The sequence below is a fragment of the Dermacentor andersoni genome, chromosome 10 (assembly GCF_023375885.2).
Source record: "Dermacentor andersoni chromosome 10, qqDerAnde1_hic_scaffold, whole genome shotgun sequence".
Taxonomy (NCBI): Eukaryota; Metazoa; Arthropoda; class Arachnida; order Ixodida; family Ixodidae; genus Dermacentor; species Dermacentor andersoni.
In genome coordinates, this window is record NC_092823.1 from 98,219,750 (window position 1) to 98,232,647 (window position 12,898).

The window sequence follows — 12,898 nt, forward strand, 5'->3', positions numbered from 1 at the left end:
GACGAGGTGATAACACTGAACGCACGCTGAGCATTTGCCAAAAGGCGAACGCGAATTGAACCAAGAATAGAACTACGGTTAGGAAAATGCTTATTATGTGGAAACCGCTGGAAACAAAAAACAGTGGCCCAAAAAAAAGAGGACTAGAAACAGAATGAGCCCTGTGTCCTCGTCTTTCACGCCATGATGTTTTTCATGAGCCAAATAGCCCAAGCAAACGTTATGCGACATACTAAGAATTAACTTCCCCTAATAAAAGTGCTGATGTCTTCATTTTGCAGGAAATGACTGGTGAGCGCCAGGTGTTTTCTGTTCCTGCTTTGCTACGGGACTGTGAAACGTAAATGCATCAATAGTATAACTGCGGTGTTGCACCTACAGCAACACAATCTCGAAATCTTCTCAGCCAATCTTTTCTTCCTTTTAGTAGAAATAATTTGGCTGCTACGACGGCGCAATTCATCTGCTACGGCACCGAGTCCCACTACCCATTCTCTAAATTTTTGTTTCTTCTTTCAAGAACTGGTTTGCCACAGGCTCGAGGATCCCTTTTTACGAGTGCGCCCCAGCAAGACTTCCTCTGTTGCACGCTTCTGCAGCAGCACTTCGCGCTCGCCCAGGTTTTCTCGCATAGTTTCCGCGTGCGTGATTTTCAAATAGCAATGCAAGGTTTTCCCTCATGGTGCTGGCTGCCGATTTCACACTCGGCACGCCGCTTGCCGGTTTTCCAGTTGGGCTGGCAAGCGCTCTGTTAGGCACTCATACATAACAGACAACTGTATCCTCGCAGTAAGCGCGTTTCTCTTCGGTGCAACAAAAAATGCGTTCCTTCATAAAAATCTAACACGTATGATTTCGGCTCATATGTATACCTACAGCACACCGACCTCTTAATGGAATAGTGCTTTATGTTCAGATTCATGATTTATCATTCGCTATGTGCCACTGGCTGCACGCAATTCAGTCTAATCCTTCAGACTGAGCATGTGCCATCTTCTTCGGGTGATTCGTGACGGACGGCGCGGCGCTGCTCGAGACTGTGGTCTCCGTTCTTTTCGAACTCGCGCTGCTGCTTGCGGACGGAATGCTTTCCTCCGGAGCCTGAGGGGACGAAACTTGTTCTGGCCATTTTTTTTTTCTTTTTTCAGCTTCTTCTTGGATCACTGGTAAAGAAAGTTGTGAGTTCGGCGGCAAGCGAACCGCCTGGTTTCCGCGACCCCGAATGTAAAGACGAACACAGCCCCTTTCACTCCCCCACCAACACGTCGCGCGAGAGCAAGCGGGGACCATTCATGCCGTGCAGGCGGCGATCATATTACAGCGGGGCTGGGGAGAGGAGCGGGCTCCCTGCCGCCGAAACGCGCCGGCGCGCGTTATACTACTCCTTGCCCCGGAAAACACCCAGTGGAAAGCGCGTGATATACCCTAAAAATTTGAAAAGGTGGTAGCGCAAGAAGACACGGACGGAGACGAGAGGACAAGGACGGGTGCTGAACTTCCAAAAACATTTATTGTTAATGAATCACGAATATATACATGCTGTCCGAGCCCGGTGTAATCATCTGCGCATTCGTAAATATGCCAACTATTTGTCTGACAGCGTGATGGATGCCATGTTGACACATCCCTATGCTTACACAGCTTTTTTCCCTCTCCTCCATCGATGATGGAAATAAAGTTCAAGTTCACTTCTAGAAATCCGTTCAGATTCTGCGATTTCCCGTATAACACGAGTTTTACTCTTCTTAATAACGAAAGTGTTTACAAGGTCGGGCGAACAGTCCCTGCAAGTCAGACAATGACTTGCCAGAAAACCTTCGAAATCTTTTCCTTCACGCGGATTTTTTACATTGTTTGCGTCCTTCCTTAACCTATCATTAGCACATCTCCCAGTATGGCCAATGTACACTATTCCGCACCTTAAAAGAATTTAATAGACTGCCCCTTATGCGCATTCAATAAAAGGCGGCCTGTGCTTTATGCCGCAGTCACGTTACTGGCTTGCTTCCGGGTCGGTCATCCTACAAAGCTTTGACAGCTTATGGGGAGCAGCGAACACTCGTAACGCTGAGCCACCTTTTCCAAATTGTGGGATAGTGTGTGAACGTAAGGTATTACAGCTACATTCTGCCTACGCTGTGCGCGGGCTTCGCACGTTTGTGGCTTTGTGCGCATATTTCTCAGCAGGTTCCCTGCAGTATTCTTAGCAAAAAAAAAAAGCCCTCCTCCATTGCACCCTGTGAAAGTGGGTGTACAAAGAAACGATTGCCGACGTTAGACGACGTTGCTCAGAAACCAACCACCACTAACACCACAAGCGACGTACGTAACGCGGGCACGCATGTCTACGGAAGTGCAGCATACATGGCCCCCGCCAAGCGCAAGAGCCTTATGGAACTAAATGAATGTTTGAGGGTAAATTGTCAGAAAATGCGTAAAATACAACTTAAGCACAAGCTTCAGACATGATAACTTCGGATTGCAAATCGAGTATGCGGGAAAACATAATTCTGTTACGCGGAAACTGAAAGACAAAGCCCTTTTCTATAGCTGCCATTTGAGGTCTGTCTGAGTGGCCACGGCCGGTAGGTGGCGCTACCTCAGATTAGTACCACAGAGAAAGGCGGAAAAAAAAAAAAGCGAGCTCGCCATGTAATAGGCTGCATAAACATGCAGGGCGCCAGAAGAAAGGAAAAGCGCTTATAAATTGAGGAGCAGTTAAATAGAGAACAAATAGGGGTGTATGCGGTTATAAAAACGCACCTTAGAGACTTAAAAGATGCACCAGTCATTGAGAATTATGTTTGGGAAGGTTGCAACAGAACTAAATCGAAAAGAAAGGGAGGGGGGCCGGAATGTTCAAATGGGAAAAAGCATATTCAAAGTGTCAAGGGCATATTTGGTTTTCAGGCACAATGAGTGGAAATAAAACTTGGCTGGGCTTAACGTATTTATGAACGAGAAAACATTGCAGAGAGAAGAACCAAGGCTTAGCGGAATGCCTAAGTGCTGATATTAGGCGTTTCGGAAATAATGCCGAAATTACCCTGTTAGGTGACATGAATGCCCACATACAGGATCTAGACGTTTATACCGACAACAACAGGAAGTTATTGCTGGACCTTTGTGAGCAACGTAACCTCGTTATCGTAATTACGGCCCGTAAATCTGATGGTCAGATCAGATGGCAAGTTGGAAATAGGCAATCGACTATTGGTTACTGTCTGATGACGGAAGATATTTATGATAAGTTCAGATCAGTTGAGATAAGTTGAGCCATTGGCGAGTAAGACTGTAGTAACACAAGGACTGGCCATAAACGCACCATTTTGAAAATGGGATATGTAGTTGTGAAGGAGAGCACGGAGCGAAGAATGGCCAGTCCAAATTTGAACGCTCAACAAATAACAAATATAGCCGCGGGAGTCGAGAAAGCCAGTCCAAATTTGAACGCTCAACAAATAACAAATATAGCCGCGGGAGTCGAGAAAGAACACGGCAAATGGCCAAGCAATAAGTGGGAATACAGTGAGCTTCTAAATGTAATGACGAGAGAAATTAGGAAGAAGAAGCAACACGTTTGTTGGAAAACAAAAATGAAGTAAAAAAAGCTGGTGGAACAGCGTGATACCCGAAGCGATCGATGAACGACAGAAAGCATTACGAGAACATAAGCAGGCATAGAAAGTGCAGTTGCCACAGGTTGAAGTAGACAGAAAATTAGAAGTATACCGGGAGAAAAAAAATCTATTGTTATAGTACTGGTTCAAGCAAAGTTCAAAGGTGAAAGTGAACGTTGGTTGTTGGAAATACGTGAGAAAAAGAAGGCCGCGCCTAGAATATTTTGAAAACACACAAACTTATTAAGCAGGAAGTCTGGAACAGAACAACATGTCCTAGACTAAGATAAAAAAACATGGAAGGGGATGCGACATTAAATTACATCCGAAAAATAACGACCGAATCATTCCAAGGCAATGATGAAGTAGTTTTAAAGAAGAAGAGCGTTAACGAGAACCAGAGAAACTTCTAAAGCGCACAGCCATAGGGTTAGGCGAGGTTCCCGTTAGGCTGATTAGCGAACTAGGATCAAAAAGTAAGGAAGCTCTGTGGGAAGCAGTAGAAAAAGGCTTACAAGATAGGCGAATACCAGACAGCCGGAGACAAAGTAGAATGAATTTAATGTATAAAGATAAGGGAGAAAAGAATTGAATTCGCCCATATAGACCGTTGACCATTATATCGGCAATATACACGTTAGCAATACAGGTAATTAAATTACAAGTGCAAACATGGGCAGAGAATGGTATGGGAGAACTTCAGAACGGGTTCAGAATAGGCGTCTGGATGATAACTTATTTGTTCTTATTCAGTGTATTGAAATATCCAAAGAGAGGAGACTGTTTTATGTGGCTTTTTTAGATATTACCGGAGCGTATGACAACGTAGACCACAAAATTTTGTGGGATATTCTGGAAGGCATAGGCAACGACTTCATATAGCTTTTGACAGAGACCTACCTAGAAAATACAGTTTGCGTTGAATGGGGAGGGATGAGGAGCGAGAAGCAAGTTGATATCAACTAGGGACTGCTGTTTGTGATGTACATGGTAAGTATGAAAAGGCCGCTAGAGGGAAGCAATTTTGGGTTTTATCTCTCATACAAACAGGCGGTTAAAATAGTAGAGCAGTAGCTTCCAGGTTCGTTTTATGCCGACGACATTGTGTTGCTAGCTAACAAGCGGAGTGTTATGCAACGCCTGGAGAATATATGTGCACATGAAGGTAAGAATTTAACATTTGAAATTTAGCGTTAGGAAATCAGCTTTTATGGTAAACAGTACTCAATGAAAACAGTGAACAGACAGTATCAATACAGGGCCAGGAAATACCTCGAGTAAAAGAACACAAATACCTCAGTATACACTTAAAAAAAATCCACGCTTAATCTCACGCTAAACTGTGAGTTTTAGCGTGACGCGCATGTAAATGAGGGGCGGACAAAGACAATTGCACACGGTAATAACAGGTGTACAATAATGAACAAGTACAAAGGGAAACAAAACAAGATTATACAATATTTATGCAATACTCCCAAAAAAGAAAACAGAACCTACATGCTAACGTGCATAGCACCCAAAGTACTTTTCGACTCACTGAAGAGGTCAAAATTATTGTTTACATAAGCTATATACATATTCGTATAGAGCTACCAATCCCTCCAAAATATTACACAGACGCACGCACGCACGCACGTGCACAGCACACACGCCAAAAGGAAACGGCGACGCGCTCACAGGAAGCGCCTGACAAAAAAAAAAGAAAGAAAAGGAAAAGTGTGGGGAACCGAGGTCGTTTGCGCTGTCGCATCTCCCTCTCCCAGAAGGAATGACGAGGTTCTTGGAAAGCAGGGACGGGCGATTCTCTCTGTCAGCATCAGCTCCCACCAGCGAGGACGGGGCGAGAAAGCGAAGCGGGACTTTCCTTGCTGTCTATTTTTTCTTCGTCACGCTCAACGCCGGCTGCCCGCAGGGGCGCAGGCGAGTTCCCGCCAAATGGCGCGGGGGCGCAAGCAGTTGCGTGAGTTGCCGCCAAATGCTAGCTCTGGATGCCAGCTCGTTCCGCGTCTCTTGGTAGACTAGTTGGTGCATTTCTGTTATCATGGACTGCGCATAGAAACGCAAACTACACAAAAGTGACATGGACAAAAACAGCGCAAGCCCTTTCCATGCAGTGGAGCCGCCGTATCTCGCCGTTCAAGATATGCGTACTCGTAAGTGGCATTTTAATTTCGCGTTGTGTAATGCATGACTGTCTTTTTCATGTGAACAAAACTCGCTTTGTATTGCGTAAATGGTTTTGCAACGTATGATAAGCTCCTTGTCTTTTGGGCTTATTTTTTCTGACAGGAAAAAAAAAAAAAAGGAGGCTTTATATGAGAACGATCAAGCGTTCGAGAGTTGGGACAGGGAAATGTGAGACGTACTTTCATGTATATATTTCTAATATTATTTTTTCGTCTTGTATTTTCCTTAATTTTTCTCAAGGAAACACTGGAACGACACTGCTTAAATTGAAGCACAGTGTGCGAATGACCTGCTACGCTCGGAACTGTCGCCACCATTCGGGAAGAAATCAGGTAAGACGCTTGTCTGGTTGTCATTGCGGACAAGTCATAATTAATTAGAAGTTGCTTTCGTTCCTTCCCACAGATGAAAAAACAAAACTGTATATGCCTGTACGATATACGTCTGGTGCATTGCAGGTAAGAATGGATTGTGTGTGGCACATCTCCGCATGTGAACTAGAGTAGATCTAGGAACATCAGACAAGAAGCCGCGTATGTGAAACCCTGCGGATAGCCCATATGTAAGTTGTTCCTCAATTTTTCTGTTGTTGTATTTTCGTACTTTACGTGTAATACTTTGTCACCGCGGTCTCGACGTTATGTATACCTATACATTTGTCTCGTGGCAGTCTGCGTGCTATTTTGTTTGTGCAACTGTGTTGTATTCATTTATCGCGCTGCCTGGATGTTTTTTTTTTTTTTTAAATGATATTCTGAGCCAAGCCAGTAAATCTATCCTTCCTGTCCTCATGTTTCCTTGGGCGGCTCTAAAGTGTATCTTAGAGGAATATTTAGCTTCAGATTCCCGCATGGAACAGATGGTGATTGACATGCTGTGTTTTCTTTTTAGAGAAACTATGTATTCATGTTTATATTTGGCTGATTTTCATTTTGTCATTCATACAATACCGCAGCCATATATCGTTCTGTCATAGAACGTTGTTTCTAGATATATTTGTTTTATGTGGTTAAAACATTTAAAACGAGAGCGATCATATTTCTTATCCTGACCATTATTTTTTACAGACCACGATAACCACGTATTTGGATGTCTGGTTTAGCTCTACATGCGCTGGTTCGTGCAGGTGAACTTTTTTTCGAGATACGGAGGAACGGACATCGGTCATGCCGTGCGCACTCTTCTGCAGGGCATACTTACAAATGAAGCTGCACTGCAGTTCAGCTGGAAAGGGTCGCAGGGGAGGAAGCACGCCTTCGTGAAGCTCCAGGCCATCACGAATCTCATTCTAAGTAAGAAATATGGCATAACAATCAGCTTTCTTGTGCACGTTGCGAACATCGGTACCAACTGCATGCTTCGTTTTTTTTTTCTTCATTCAAACAAGCTGCTGCCTATTGCATCTTGCTGCGTCCAGTATTAGCACTTTCTTTAATAAAATAATGCCGTAATAAGTGAGTTCTACTTGCGGCGTCCATATTTTGTCACTGCTTTTGAGAAGTTTGTTTTGCTTCACCATATAATATATGCTGTATATGCTGTTTCTGCTTTAACCCATGTATGCAAACTGTTTTCTGCAAAACATAGACCTATCATCGTTGCCATCATGTCAGCAAGTATATGTATCATGCCATAAACTTCCCCTCTTGCCTCTCCAGACATTTACCTATTCACCTCCTTGTGCCGCTTGGCGCTCCGGGCTCCGGCGCGTTCTTTGTCTCAGCGTTTCAACTTGGCTGTTTCATGCAGTGCTCACGGGAAGCAACAAGACGGATCGTGGTGTAAATAGCCGCACTACCAGTAGTGCGGCTACCAGCCGCACTACCGACACAGTAGCCACTGTGTCTGCGTGTTTTGTTATGGTTCCGTGTTGAGTTCCCCCTATTGCTAACGACATATAAATTATCAACTATCCGGTACTTACACGATTTGTGTCGTCCAGCCACTCTTCCTGACATCTTCGATACTGATTTGCACGTCCCTAATATTACTTTGTTATCGTTTCTTTATCTGGCTTATGATCTTTTTTATTGTTTCATTTCTTCAAATGGAATGCGACTAACCAACTGAACTATAAAGCGGGGGCAGCTTTCTTATATGTGCCGCTTTATTGCAGCATCTGTGAGGAGCACCTTCCCAGACGCTTCACTGGCTTCAGTGGCTGGAGTCACGAAACGCTGGTTAGTCGGAGCAGCTGACAGGGATGGAGGCCGGAACGAGAGAAGGCGTCGTGACCCCGCTTCAAGCCCACCATGAACTAGCATTTGAAACTTTTGTGAACGTGTGGGTGTATACATATCCAAGACAAATACAAGAAATAAAGACCTGTATAAGAACATTTTGTCTGGCATTTATGTGGCATGAAAAGTACAAAAAAGCGTTGGCTTTCGTCTGGTACTTCTATGCCGGCCACCACACAAGCGTGATGCGTGATGCGCATGCTGTTGTAAGTGCATGATGCAAATGCTACGATTATTCGGGGCGTCAAAAGCAACGTCGGCTTTCAGCACCGGGCCGGTGCAATGCCGACCATTATTGTCGTCAGGGCCATGGCTGGCCCGCGTGTGGCATGCGCTCGGCTGCGTTGGCCAAATAGAATGGCCCTACGGCTGGCCGACTGACTACGTACCTAAAGCCTTGGTAGGCCCTCGTATGGGACGCCGTCGGCCAAGTCGGCCACAGTGGTCGGGCCTACATCGATTGCCGACGATCGGCCGACGTTAGGCCAATGTCAATCCCCAAAGCTGGGCCGCCCTCGGTTGCCGAGGTCGGGCCAACCGTTTTGCAGTCGGCCGGAGACGTCGGGCCGACTTTTTGCCGCGGTCTTTTTGTTGCTTGGGTTATCAGCATGGCATAGCATTCCCGACAGGAAAGTAGCGGGCGCGGCGTTTTCAAGAAAAGAAACGCAAGCAAGGCAGACGGCGATTATCGTTGTGTGGCAGAGATACACCCCAAAAGGTGTAACTATGCCTAAGAGTGCACTCTTAGGCACAGTGAGCTATAGTGCCTTCAAATCCAGTTTCCTTGTCAATTATGGAAGCCTTGTCTCAGTCAATGGCATATAGTCAGACTGCCATGCACATGCTCCGCAAGTGCATTGGAAATTATGCTTTTTCACTCATGATTCATTTCTGATTCTTCTCTTCGATATCATACATTTGTTGCTTCAGCGCTTTCAAAATTATATACTGCTTTCCCCGTTGTAAAGTTAATTGTGACGATTTGTGCAGGGTATTTTGTGTACAACGCAAGGAAACACCTGCATCTTCTCGTCTACCAGTTCATGCTGCAACTAGTGGGCCACCCGCCGTGGTTGCTCAGCGGCTATGGTGTTAGCTAGGCTGCTGAGCACGAGGTCGCAAGATCGAATCCCGGCCATGGCGGCCGCATTTCGATGGAGGCGAAATGCGAAAACACCCGTGTACTTAGATTTAGGTGCACGTTAAAGATCCCCAGGTGGTCGAAATTTCCGGAGCCCTCCACTACGGCGTGCCTCATAATCAGAAAGTGGTTTTGGCACGTAAAATCCCATAATTAAATTAATTAATTAATTCACTAGTGGGCCGAAACGTGGGCTACATCGACTTCATAGGCTTTATAACATGCGCCAAGGCCTCGCTAACTCAAGGAACATAGGGAAGGGTGGCGTGAGCTTGAGAACGTGTGGCCTGTGATGTGGCAGGCCTCAACAATATTCCATGGAACGAATGGAAATTTTGCTTTACGCTCACCCAAACGTGATATTTTCACATCACGGTCAGAGATCTGGTCGTCAGGATTAAAGCAAAAATCTTACAGCGACCCCGGAAAATTTCCTCTAATCGACGGGACGCTCAGAGTACGTGCGGTTACCCCAGAAGTTTTATCCGTTTCATTCGTTGCGTAAGACATCGTTCGAGCAGGCCAGTCATGCAGGCCAGGTCAGGTCAGGCCAGCAGGCCAGGTCATGCGGCCAAGCCAGGTGGCTTGGCCGCATGACTATTCAATTGTCCAGTCAATATGAAGGCTGCCATTCAATATGACCCGAAAATAAGGCCTTGGCAGGGTTAAGTCAAGTTCGCGCGGACGGCATACCATCCCCATAATGCTCACTACTTAGTAATGATGATATTAGCTTTAATTTTGCTAGCGCCGTCTCTCGGTTGCATAGTTTAGTTTACAACGCCACCGCTACTCTTATCTTCATAGAGTTTTCTATTGTATGAAACTCTATGCTTACTTGCGTTGCACTGTGGAGCGTACAGTTTCCCGGTAACGCTGAGCTTAGCGTCACCTATTCAACTCCTCCCCCCCCCCCCTCTCTGACTTCTGGATTGGATTGGCGCGGCTCGCTAAGTGCTTGCGCGCGCTTTTCCGAGCGCACATTGGTGTGCGCCTGGTTTGTGCACTAGGCTATACGATCGCTTGTCGCTGCTTCCCTTTCCTCTGTCGACTGCGTGTCGCTCTGCATGATCGAGGAAGCTCGAAAATATGTCGTCTGGCATCTGCGCCTGGGCCCCTGCATGTTCGTGAAGCTCCAGACCGCCAGGTCCACGCTACCTCAACGTTCCTGCGTGAGCCATCCTTATCAGAGGGTTCTGCCGCAACGGATCCCCGAGCTACAAAAGACGAGCCGCCTCTCTCGCTGCACTCGTCATGGCCGCCATGCGAATTGACCCCAGTATTGTCACCATCTGCCAAATTATGAGCGATGCAGCTGACGATCGCTTCGGCTCGCTCCGGCTTTTAAGCGCTGTTCGCCCACCGCCATGACCAGGTCGCGTGGCGTCATCGCAGTACTGGGGCACCTGCTTAAAGGACCTAGGCGAGCCTCAATCTGCAATGGGAAACAGTAAACCACAGCGTGGACTTTGTGGACCCTATCAAATAGAAAGTTATTGGCAGAAAGTGAAGCGCCACCTCTTCTCTGCTGGCTGCAGGGCGCACCGCTGCAAGAGTCGCACCTCACGTGGCTGTGGTGGGAGTCAATTAATGGCCACACGCGCTGCAAAGACTCATTTCTGCGTTTGTTAGAAGCGATCGCTCGGCGCTACCCAGTGTGAAGGTGCATGACAAAGTAATGGAAAATAAAGCGCAGTTTTCTGACCCTTTGCTTTTGTATGAATGTCTCCTGGCATTGCTGCGCGCTTACATAACGGTACTCCCGCAGCGCAGCACTTCCGCGCTAAAGCTACGCTCACTACGCTCACTTCGTCTTATGTTGAAAGCCCAGTCCGTGGCCCAGTCGGCCCAGTGCAAAAAAGCAGGCGCGCACAAAGTCTGTGTGCCTGCACCAAGCCGCGCCGAATAAATTCAGAGGAAAGGAAAGCAGTGATAAGCCAAGTGCAGAAACCAAGCGCACACCAATCTGCGCGCGCAAGCACGTAGCGAGCCGTGCCAATCCAATTCAGAAGCCAAAGAAGGGGCGGGGGAGAAATAGGTGATAAGCTCAGCGTTACCTAGTTTCCCTTCGCTATGTTTATGTAGGTGTTCTGTTTGTGTGTAGTTCGTTTGTTTAAAACAATGGCGAAGGCTACCGTCAGGACTCCCGAGGAAGAAGCCGCTCGACTGGAGCGCCGTCGAGAAGCTGATCGTGAACGGATGCGTCGACGGAGATCCGATCCTGAAGCGAGAGCTAGGGAAGTTGAAGCAAGGCGTCGCAAGAGGCAAGAAGATTCTGAAGCTCGCGAACGCAGCAGATTGAATTCTGCAAGATACTACGCAGAACACCGAGAAGAAATCCTGAGCGCTAGCAAACGGAAGAGGCTGCAAGATCTTGGGTTGCGTGTGCCAGTAAAGTATAGTGCCAAACAGCACACTTCTATAACTTTTGCTGGATTTCCCCCAGCTCCGCTGGTCCCTGATGTTTGGTCCCCGCTGGTCCCTGATACCAGAGTCACGCGTAATTTTTTTTTTATCCGCGTCCAAAAGTGATCAATCACGCCATTAATTCCTTTCCTTCTTTGTTTCATATGTAGAAAGCTTTGGAAGTGTATTCCAATAATTTTGCCTACACGACCTGGTTTTTGGGCATCAGTTATATATATATGCAAACTCCTCGCGCGTCCAGGACAAGAATGCTTTAACAACGAGAGTGCACATTTTTGCATTGCCAAAACAACACTTTGCTTAACTTCTGGCAAAAGTTTATCATTGCTAAGCCATGCAGCCACTTCACATAAAATTATGCTATTTTTAAAAAGGGTATAAAAAAAATGTTTCGTTTGCGAATTGATGCATGTAGATAATGTATGTCAATTACCTAACTGGTACACGACTCGGAAAAGTGAGCAGCACTAAAAAAGAGCCCCAACAGAAACAAGACAGTGCACCATCGTGTGTATTCTTGTTTACAGTGCAGACTTGTTGCAGCCCAGGGAACAAGTGAGATCACCGTTAATTTCTAGCCAGATCTTTTAGTGAGTGGTACGGCGACGGCTACATACGGAAGAGGGCAGGCACTATTCTGCAAGTCAAACATCGCTCAATCACGCTTTCGGCATTGTGGCCTTGCTGTGTTACTCTTGATTGAAAAATATAGGAACAAAACTTTGCACTAGAAGTTCGATAGTATCATATCATGCAAGTTTCACTCGCAATCGGTGACCTGCTGTCCAACTTGTTTGAAGAGATGGTTGGAAGTAACTTTGAATCATGATATTGTAGTCGTCACGCAATGCATATTGTTATTTGACGACACTCGGGAATGGCTGAGACAGACAGTCCAAAGCAGGGCTGCTTCCTGTTTAGAAGCTTGTGTGAAAGTTGCGGCATCCATAGTTAGCAGTAAGATGAGGGCCAGTAGCTGAGAGAGATTCGAAAGCATCTTGTCTCCTGACATCCATCTATTCTGAAAATTGCCGAGTCATTTAATTAGGATGGGCTCGCTCCAGCAAGCAGCACGTGTTACGATCGGGTAGGTGAGCCTCAGCTAGGCGACTGGCCATAGCTGCCTGGTGTTGAGCGATCGGGCGTAGAGATGAGACTCTCTCCCTGTCTCCATAATTATCTGCCAACTTTGCTCTTGATGCCTTTCATGCGTGTGTGTGTACCTCCCTTCCCCCATATATATCACCCCACTCCCGTTCTTAAAATTCTTTTCCGCTTTTCCG

General features: G+C 46.3%; 1 protein-coding gene and 1 long non-coding RNA gene across 13 annotated transcripts in view; both read left to right on the plus strand.

The window, feature by feature from the left end:
* The first annotated feature begins 4,512 nt into the window (after positions 1-4,512).
* LOC129381713 (uncharacterized) lies at positions 4,513-8,145 on the plus strand. Of its 2 annotated transcripts, none has more exons than XR_011890600.1 (5): positions 4,513-5,773; positions 6,048-6,139; positions 6,213-6,369; positions 6,875-7,099; positions 7,924-8,145. It is a non-coding gene; the product is annotated as an uncharacterized lncRNA (long non-coding RNA). The 2 variants fall into 2 exon arrangements; XR_008615060.2 differs by having other exon boundaries at positions 4,514-5,773; positions 6,934-7,099.
* A 3,065-nt stretch (positions 8,146-11,210) lies between these two features.
* Positions 11,211-12,898, plus strand: part of LOC126544456 (uncharacterized) — a 53,307-nt gene continuing 51,619 nt past the window's right edge. For 9 of the 11 annotated variants that reach the window (XM_055077658.2, XM_055077659.2, XM_055077654.2 and 6 more), the window contains exon 1: positions 11,211-11,579. The gene's annotated coding sequence lies outside the window, so the exon portion shown is untranslated. The remainder of the gene's footprint in view (positions 11,580-12,898) is intronic. The other 2 variants (XM_055077656.2, XM_072284964.1) reach the window with 2 other exon arrangements.